At 37.7% G+C, this 9,197-nt stretch overlaps 1 protein-coding gene across 1 annotated transcript in view; it reads right to left on the bottom strand.

Annotated features, from left to right (window-relative positions):
* Window positions 1-9,197, bottom strand: part of LOC130046394 (complex I intermediate-associated protein 30, mitochondrial-like) — a 38,386-nt gene that overhangs the window by 5,317 nt on the left and 23,872 nt on the right. The window lies entirely within an intron of this gene.

The following is a 9,197-nucleotide window of genomic DNA, read 5'->3' as shown; positions in this document are numbered from 1 at the left end:
GGTTTGTATCCTGCCCATAAGGTTTTCCTAATTAGTGATACGACCTTGACCTTTGACCTTGAAAAACAATAGGTATCTTCCTCTCATCATGGTGATCAAATATACCAAGTTATAATATCCTGGAGCTTACGGTTCGGTTTGTATCCTGCCCACAAGGTTTTCCTAATTAGTGATACAACGACCTTGACCTTTGACCTTGAAAAACAATAGGCATCTTCCTCTCATCATGATGATCAAATATACCAAGTTATAATATCCTGGAGCTTACAGTTCGGTTTGTATCCTGCCCACATGGTTTTCCTAAAAAGTGATACTATGACCTTGACCTTTGACCTTGAAAAACAATAGGCATCTTCCTCTCATCATGGTGATCAAATATACCAAGTTATAATATCCTGGAGCTTACGGTTCAGTTTGTATCCTGCCCACAAGGTTTTCCTAATTAGTGATACAACGACCTTGACCTTTGACCTTGAAAAACAATAGGCATCTTCCTCTCATCATGGTGATCAAATATACCAAGTTATAATATCCAGGAGCTTACGGTTCAGTTTGTATCCTGCCCACAAGGTCCGGACAGACAGACAGACGGACGCCGCCATACCATAATACGTCCCGTCTTCGACGGGCGTATAAAAATGTTCAAATGTTAACGCAGGATGGACGATAACCAATTGCAATAGGTCCCTGAGTAAACTCTTAGGTGACCTAAAAAAAAAAAACATTCTGAGAGTATTGCATGGCAATACATAGTCCTTTACCGGTTGCAAAAATTACTGTACCACAACAATATTCGAAGTTCATTATGTAAGTTATGGTAAAAGGGAAAATTGGGGAACCAAGATAGTAATGGTTGGAAATTCAAATATTCAAGCAGACTAGACCAGGAAAAGAGACAAATTAATAATTAGGTTTAGGTCTTTAACCAAGTCAATAAATTGTGAAAAATAGGTGATCATGAATAATTTAGCTACATTGTTGTATTACTATGCTACAGAAATAAGAAACTTGGATGTAAACTAACAAGTCATGCTATTTTTTTGAAGTCAAAGGGTCATAACTTATTGAAAAATTCATGGACTGAGACAAAATTCAAACTTGATCTGTAAGTTATGGTAAAGCAATTTACCAAGCACACCAGTTCATGCAATTTTTCTAAGTCCAAGGGCCATAACTAAGTGAAAAATCAACGGACCAAAACGAAATTTAAACTTGATCTGTAACTTGTTATGGCAAAGTACCCTAGCTACCAAATATCAAATGAATATCTGCAAGCACAACAAAACAAGAGGCCAATGGGCCACATCGCTCACCTGAGTCACCTTGGCCCATATCTGAAGACTTTCCATATATATTTGCATGTAAAACCTTAGTCCCAATAGTGGTCCCAACCTACCTCTGGATTCCATGATTTTTACAAACTTGAATCTGCACTATGTAAGAGAGCTCTCATGTAAATGTCAACTTCTTTGGCTCAATGGTTCTTGAGAAGATTTTTAAAGATTTTCCCTGTATATTTGTATGTAAAACTTTGATCCCCTATTGTGGACCCAACCTATCCCCAGGGGCCATGATTTTAACAAGCTTATATCTGCACTTTGTCAGGAAGATTTCATCCAAATCTCAGCTCTTCTGGCCCATTGGTTCTTGAGAAGAAGATTTTTTAAGATTTTCTCTATTTATTCCAATGTAAAACTTTGATCCCCTGTTGTCACCTCATCTTACTACTGTGGCCTCATCCGATCCCGGGGGCCATGCTTTTAACAAACTTGAATCTGCATTATGTCAGAAAGCTTTGATGTAAATTTCAGCTCTTCTGGCTCAGTGGTTCTTGAGAAAATTTTTAAATGACCCCACCCTATTTTTGCATTTTGGTGGCATGGCCCTTTATTTGAACAAACTTGAAAGTCCTTCACCCAAGGATGTTTTTGGCCAAGTTTGGTTGAAATTCGCCCAGTGGTTCTGGAGAAGAAGTCGAAAATCTAAAAAGTTTACAGATGGACAGACAGACAGATGACAGGCTATCAGAAAAGCTCACTTTAGCTTTTAGCTCAGGTGAGCTAAAAATCAATGGACCGAGATGAAATTCGAACTTGATCTGTACATATATGTAACATGTTATGGAAAGCAACAAACCAAATATCAAAATAATATCTGTAAGAACAGAGAACCAGAGGCCCATGGGCCACATTGCTCACCTGAGTCACCTTGGCTCATATTTAAAGATTTTTCCTATATATTTGCATGTAAAACTTTGATCCCCATTGTGGCCCCAACCTACTCCCGGGGGCCATGATTTTTTTTTTTTTGGAATGTGGACTATGTCAGGAAGCTTTCATGTGAATGTATACTTTTCTGGCCCAGTGATTTTTCAGAAGATTTTTATGATTTTCCCTATATATTTCTATGTAAAACTTTGATCCCCTATTGTCACCTCATCTTAGCCCCAGGGGCCATGATTTTCATAAACTAGAATCTGCACTATGTCAGGTAGCTTTCATGTAAATTTTTTAAACTTTCCTGGCCCAGTACTTTTTGAGAAGATTTTTAAAGATTTACCCTATATCTTTGTATCTAAAATTTTGATCCCCTATTGTAGTCCCATTCTATCCTCAGGGGCCATGATTTTAACAAACTTGAATCTGCACTATGTTAGGAAGCTTTCATGTAAATTTCCACTTTCTTGGCCCAGTAGTTTTTGAGAAGATATTTAAATATTTTCCCTATATGTTTTTATGTAAAACTTTGATCCCCCCTTGTGGCCCAATCCTATCCCCGGAGGACATGATTTTAACAAGAGGTACTGTGAGCAATGCTCACTAAGAATACCCCTCACTTACCCCAATCTCCCAAAGGGTGTTGGTAATAGGTATAAACTACCTCTTTTCTGAGTGTAAAAAACAAATGATATATTGCTACTTCAATGTCCAGTGCGCTTGACCTTTGGACCCCAAAATCCATAGGGAACATCTTCATCCCATGGGTAGTCCATATATATGATATGGTGACAGTAGGTGGAAAGGATAATGCTTTAGAGCCCGGAAACCATTGCGTCTACAGACGGACGGACAACCCGATTCCAGTATACCCCCCCCCACCACCCCCTATCCCCACAACTTGTTGCGGGGGGTATAATAAACTTGAATCTGCACTATGTTAGGAAGCTTTTATATAAATTTCCATTTTCCTGGTCTGGTAGTTTTGGAGAAGAAGATTTTTAAAGGTTTTCCCTGATATATTTGTAAGCAAAACTTTATTTCCCTCCTTGTGGCCCCATCCTACCCATGGGGGACATAATTTGAACATTCTTGAATCTGCACTATATCAGAAAGCTTTCATGTAAATCTCAGCTTTTCTGGCTCAGTGGTTCTTAAGAAGATTTTTAAAGATTTTCCCTATATATTTGTATGTAAAACTTTGATCCCCTATTGTAGCCCCATCCTATCCTGGGGGGCCATGATTTTCCACTTTCCTGGCGCAGTAGTTTTTGAGGAGAAGATTTTTAAAGATTTTCCTTATATATTTCTATGTAAAACTTTTATTCCCCCCCCCCCCTTGTGGCCCCATCCTGTCCCTGGGGGCCATGATTTTTACAAACTTGAATCTGCACTATTTCAGGAAGCTTTCGTGCAAATGTAAACTTCTTTGGCCCAATGGTTCTTAAGAAGATTTTTAAAGATTTTTATTTATTTATCAATATGTGAAACTTTGATCCCCTATTGAGGCCCTATCCTACCCCCAGGGGTCATGAATTTAACAAACTTGAATCTACACTATTTCAGGAAACTTTTATGTAAATCTCAGCTTTTCTGGCTCAGTAGTTCTTGAGAAGATTTTTTAAAGATTTTCCCTATATATTTGTATGTAAAACTTTGATCCCCCCTTGTGGCTCCATCCTACCCCCGGGGGCCATGATTTGAACAAACTTGAATCTGCACCATGTCAGAAAGTTTTCATGTAAAAATCAGCTTTTTTGGCTCAGTGGTTCTTGAGAAGAAGATTTTTAAAGTTTTTCCCTATATATTTGTGTGTAAAACTTTGACCCCCCCCCCTTGGGGCCCCATCTTATCCCCGGGGGCCATGATTTGAACAAACTTGAATCTGCACTATGTCAGAAAGTTTTCATGTAAAAATCAGCTTTTCTGGCTCAGTGGTTCTTGAGAAGATTTTTCCTATATATTTGTATGTAAAACTTTGATCCCCTATTGTGGCTCCATCCAACCCCCCGGGCCCATGATTTGAACAATTTTGAATCTGCATTATGTCAGGAAGCTTTCATGTAAATCTCAGCTTTTCTGGCTTAGTGGTTCTTGAGAAGAAGATTTTAAAAGTTTTTCCCTATATATTTGTATGTAAAACTTTGATCCCCCCTTGTGGCCCCATCCTACCACTGGGGGCCATGATTTGAACAAACTTGAATCTGCAATATGTCAGGAAACTTTCAGCTCTTCTGGCCCAGTGGTTCTTGAGAAGAAGATTTTTAAATGACCCCACCCTATTTTTGCATTTTTGTGATTATCTCCCCTTTGAAAGGGACATGGCCCTTCATTTGAACAAACTTGAATCCCCTACACCTAAGGATGCTTTTTGGCGAGTTTGGTTGAAATTGGCCTGGTGGTTCATGAGAAGAAGATGAAAATGTGAAAAGTTTACAGACAGACGGACGTCGGACAAAATGTGATCAGAAAAGCTCACTTGAGCCTTCGGCTCAGGTGAGCTAAAAAAGGGGTCTTCTCTAGTACATCTTAAAATAGTAATTTTGTCTTGAGGAGCATTTGCATAACATCGACATAAAATAGATTTATTAGGGTCATTTTTACTAACTTTACGCCCCCCGCCCCCCTCCACCCCCCCAAAGAACAAAGAAGTCATGGCCCTGACACGAATCCATTGTAAAAACCTTTAATTTTGAGGTCAAGGTCATATGGAAGTCATGAAGGTACCCGACACATCATGTCATGGTGATACACTCATGTGTCAAATATGGTATGCCTATGTCAAAGAACAAAGAAGTTATGGCCCGGATACGAATCAATTGTAAAAAACCTTTAATTTTGACCTTGAGGTCAAGGTCATATAGAGGCCATGAAGGTACTCAACACATCGTCTCATGGTGATCCACCTGTGTTCCAAATATGGCGTGCCTATGTCACAGAACAAAGAAGTTATGGGTCGGACACGAATCTGCACAGGCAAACAGACGGACAAACAGACAGAGTGATTCCTATATATCCCCCTGAACTTCGTTCGCTGGGGGTATAAATATAATTTTGGGGCTGGAATTGTATCTTATTCATGAAAATGATCAATGCACTCTTCAAAAGTTGTACAATTATAAAACAAAGTGACAAATCGCATAAATGAAATAATTCTTTTTAATCTGTTACCATGGAAACAATGCCCGGTGGGTAGTAGTAATTCTATATGTTTTCTTAAATATTTATGGTCCAAATATTATGTTTAAAGTAAAAAAATTCTGACATAGACCTTGTAAAGCTGCTCAATATACATTTTTGTTGCCATGGCAATCAATCTAAATTTTATTCAAGATATAAAAAGTGCTATATTGTGTGTTTTAAAATAACATTTTTCTACCAATTAGTATAATCTTATAGATAATACTCTTTTTAAAAATTCTACCAGCTTTTTACCCCATAAGTTTGCTTCGTGTAGTTTTTATACCACTAGTGGAGTTTTATGAAGAGGCTTACTTTTACAATTGACGGCTGACTTTTTCAATTTTGAGGGATCAACTCCAACTACAGAAATTGGACCGAAATAAATATACAGACTGCTTCAGTATAAACACCAAAACCGACAATTATGTATAACAATAGAATATTGTAAACTCTTTAGCAACCCTTGGGGGTCCGGGTTAGAATAAATCCTCTGTACCTTTGCTTGTCGTAAGAGGCGGCTAAATGGGGAGGTCCTTCGGATGAGACCGCAGAAACTGAGGTCCATTGTCACAGCAGGTGTGGCACGATAAAGATCCCCGCTGCTCAAAGGCCATAAGTGCCGAGCACAGGCCTAATTTGCAGCCCTTCACCGGCAATGGTGACATCTCCATATGAGTGAAATATTCTTGACAGGGACGTTAAATAAACAATATACAACCAACCTTACTCCCTCTACATTTCTTCGACACTTTCGCAATGCAATACTCGTTTCGACTTTTAATTTAAGATTAATTTATTGATTTTCAAATGTAATTTTGTTAACTGCGAATGACAAGCAAAGAAATGCATATAGGGACCCAGAAAATTGCCATAAAAAGAAAGAGTGGTTTTAAGTTTATAGTAGAAGCGTATCACAGCGCGCTCAATGTAACTGAAGTTATCCTGACATTTATAAAAATGTGTCATCAGCCCTGAAAACTTAAAAGTTGTCTATATATTACATCTTAGTTTTCTGGCTCCCCCTGGAACAAATTCATGACACCCAAGTTTGAATTACACATATACATGAAAGGTGAAAATAACGAACAGTGATCAATCTCATAACTCCTACAAGGAATACAAAATAAAGAGTTGGGCTTACACGGAACTCTGGACATACCAGAGGTGAGATCAGGTGCCTAGGAGGAGTAAGTATCCCCTGTCAATCAGTCACACCCGCCGTGAGTCCTATGTCTTGATCAGGTAAATGTATAGATACCTTGATAAGCTTGACTTAAAGAAATAGATCTACAAATACAGGTTAAATCGTTCAAAACATTAAAATTGGCCCCCATGATTGACTGAATATCGATAATTTTTCACTAATATGGAGACATCACTATTGTTGTTCATTATCGATGTAGGCATTTGACATGTATCCGAAATGCCATACCTCGTAGGGATGCGGATTAAATTAGGTCCTCAGTACCCCTTGCTTGACGTAAGAGGTGACCAAATGGGATGGTTCTTCGAATGAGACCGGAAAAACCGAGGTCCCATGTCATAACAGGTGTGGCACGATAAAGACCCCTCCCTGCTCAAATGCCATAAGCGCCGAGCTTAGGCCTAAATTTTGCAGCCCTTCACCGGCAATAGTGACGTCTCCATACAAATGAGAAATTCTCGAGAGGAACATTAAACAATATACAACTGAATGCCGTAAAGTCTTTGAATTTCGCAAATACCACGCCCAAATTTTTCATATTTGGAGTTGGCCCCTTTAAATTGTTAAAGTCAGCCGTCGATTGTAAAAGTAAGCCTCTTCGTAAAACTCCAGTATTCCCTTTTGTACAAAGATCCCGAAAATGTAAAACATCCCGAAAATAAGCCCATCTGGTCAAAAAACTACACAGGCGATTTTTTTTTTAAAAAGTCAATTTTCAAAAGATAAATTCCTACTGAACATACTGATATGCAACATGACTTTGTTCGCTATTTGTAAAAATGTCGCAAACCTTACCTTAAGAAGATTTTTAAATGACCCCACCCTATTTTTGCAGTTTGGTGATTATCTCCCCTTTGAAGGGGGCATGGCCCTTCATTTGAACAAACTTGAAAGCCCTTCTCCCAAGGATAGTTTTGGCCAAGTTTGGTTATAATTGGTCCAGTGGTTCTGGAGAAGTTGAAAATGTAAAATGTTTATAGACAGACAACAGGCGATCAGAAAAGCTCACTTGAGCTTTCAGCTCAGGTGAGCTAAAATGTTAATTTCGATCCCTGGCCCGATGGTTCTTGAGAAGAAGTTTTTTTGTTAAAATTTCTATATTTCAGTATGTAGTACATTTACATGTAAAACTTTGATCCGCTACTGTGGCCTCATCCTAATTTCAAGAACCACTGGGCCAGAAAAGCCGAGATTTAAATAAAAACTGCCTGACATAGTGCAGATTCAAATTTGTTCAAATCATGGTCCCCAGGGGTAGGATGGGGCCACAGTAGCGGATCAAAGTTTTACATGTAAAAGTCCCATATATCATCAACTACATAATTATGGTGACTATTTCTACAAAGTGTTTAGATTTTTTTTAATATTTTACTTTGAAAAAAGAGACTTGGGAAGTTTCTAGTATACCCAGGGCTTGAAATTAACATATGCCTGTCAGTCTGTGACTGGTTAAAAGTCTGGCGGACTGACGTCAGTCCGACATTTTGGAAATTATACTTATGAAGTTTTATACACACATTTGGCATGCTTCGATATGTAGATATCAGACGAATCTGATTTGTAAATATAAATCCCACATTTAAGTGTTACAATATTGTCTGAGGCATATTGAGTTAAATTACATTTTAATAACATTAACGAAATATGTTTAATTATTTCTGAAACACTCTGTTGGACTGGTAAATTTTTCTGCGGACTGGTTGAAATTATACCCCATCAGTCCGGCTGGACTGGTGACACAAAAAGTTAGCTTCAAGCCCTGTATATCGGTCCCCAATAGCACACAACTGTACATGAGCAGTTATTCCCCTTGACGTTGCTAAGCGGACTGTAAACACACCACCATTTGCATTTTCGCCTCAGAAGCTGAGAGGTGAAACTCGCCAATGTTTCATGAAATAAAATTGACTAGAAAGGCCAGCGGCGATTTAGCGTAATTAAGCGGGGGCTTGGAGGCGGTAGCCCCCGATAAGTCAAGGTGATCATGTGAGTCTATTATATAGATTTTAAAGAAATTAAGCAAGGATGTTGGGGGCAGCCCCCATTTCGGAAGTATCCGTGGGCTAAAATAAAAACATTTTTAAAAAGTTTTTTCCCCAATGTTACACTTACTAGAATATTTTTCGTAAAATAGGAAGAATCAATATCCTTTCTCAATCCCAGAACATTATTGACGATAATATTCAGGTGAATTACATAAGATAATGCGCACATCACAATATTCCTAAACAACGGATTCTATTGATTTTGGGAAATAAAATGTACATCTTTTTGCAATCTAATTTCATTTTGAATTTTAAAAACCAGTTTTTTAAACTTTAAACTTCATTTTACACAAGGAATTCAATTTTGGGCTTAATTTTACGATTTTTTGCCATTTTAAAGATATAATAATGTACATCTTTTTGCATTCTAATTTCTCATTTTGAATTTTAAAAACTGTGTTTAAAAACCAGTTTTTTAAACTTCATTTTACACAAGGAATTCAATTTTGGGCTTAATTTTACAATTTTTTGTCGTTTTAAAGATTTTACGCAATCATATATATATATATATATATATATATATATATATATAATTCAATAAAAAAAGCA

Source organism: Ostrea edulis, chromosome 5 (assembly GCF_947568905.1).
Source record: "Ostrea edulis chromosome 5, xbOstEdul1.1, whole genome shotgun sequence".
Classification (NCBI taxonomy): domain Eukaryota; kingdom Metazoa; phylum Mollusca; class Bivalvia; order Ostreida; family Ostreidae; genus Ostrea; species Ostrea edulis.
This window is presented reverse-complemented; position numbering and strand designations above follow the sequence as displayed.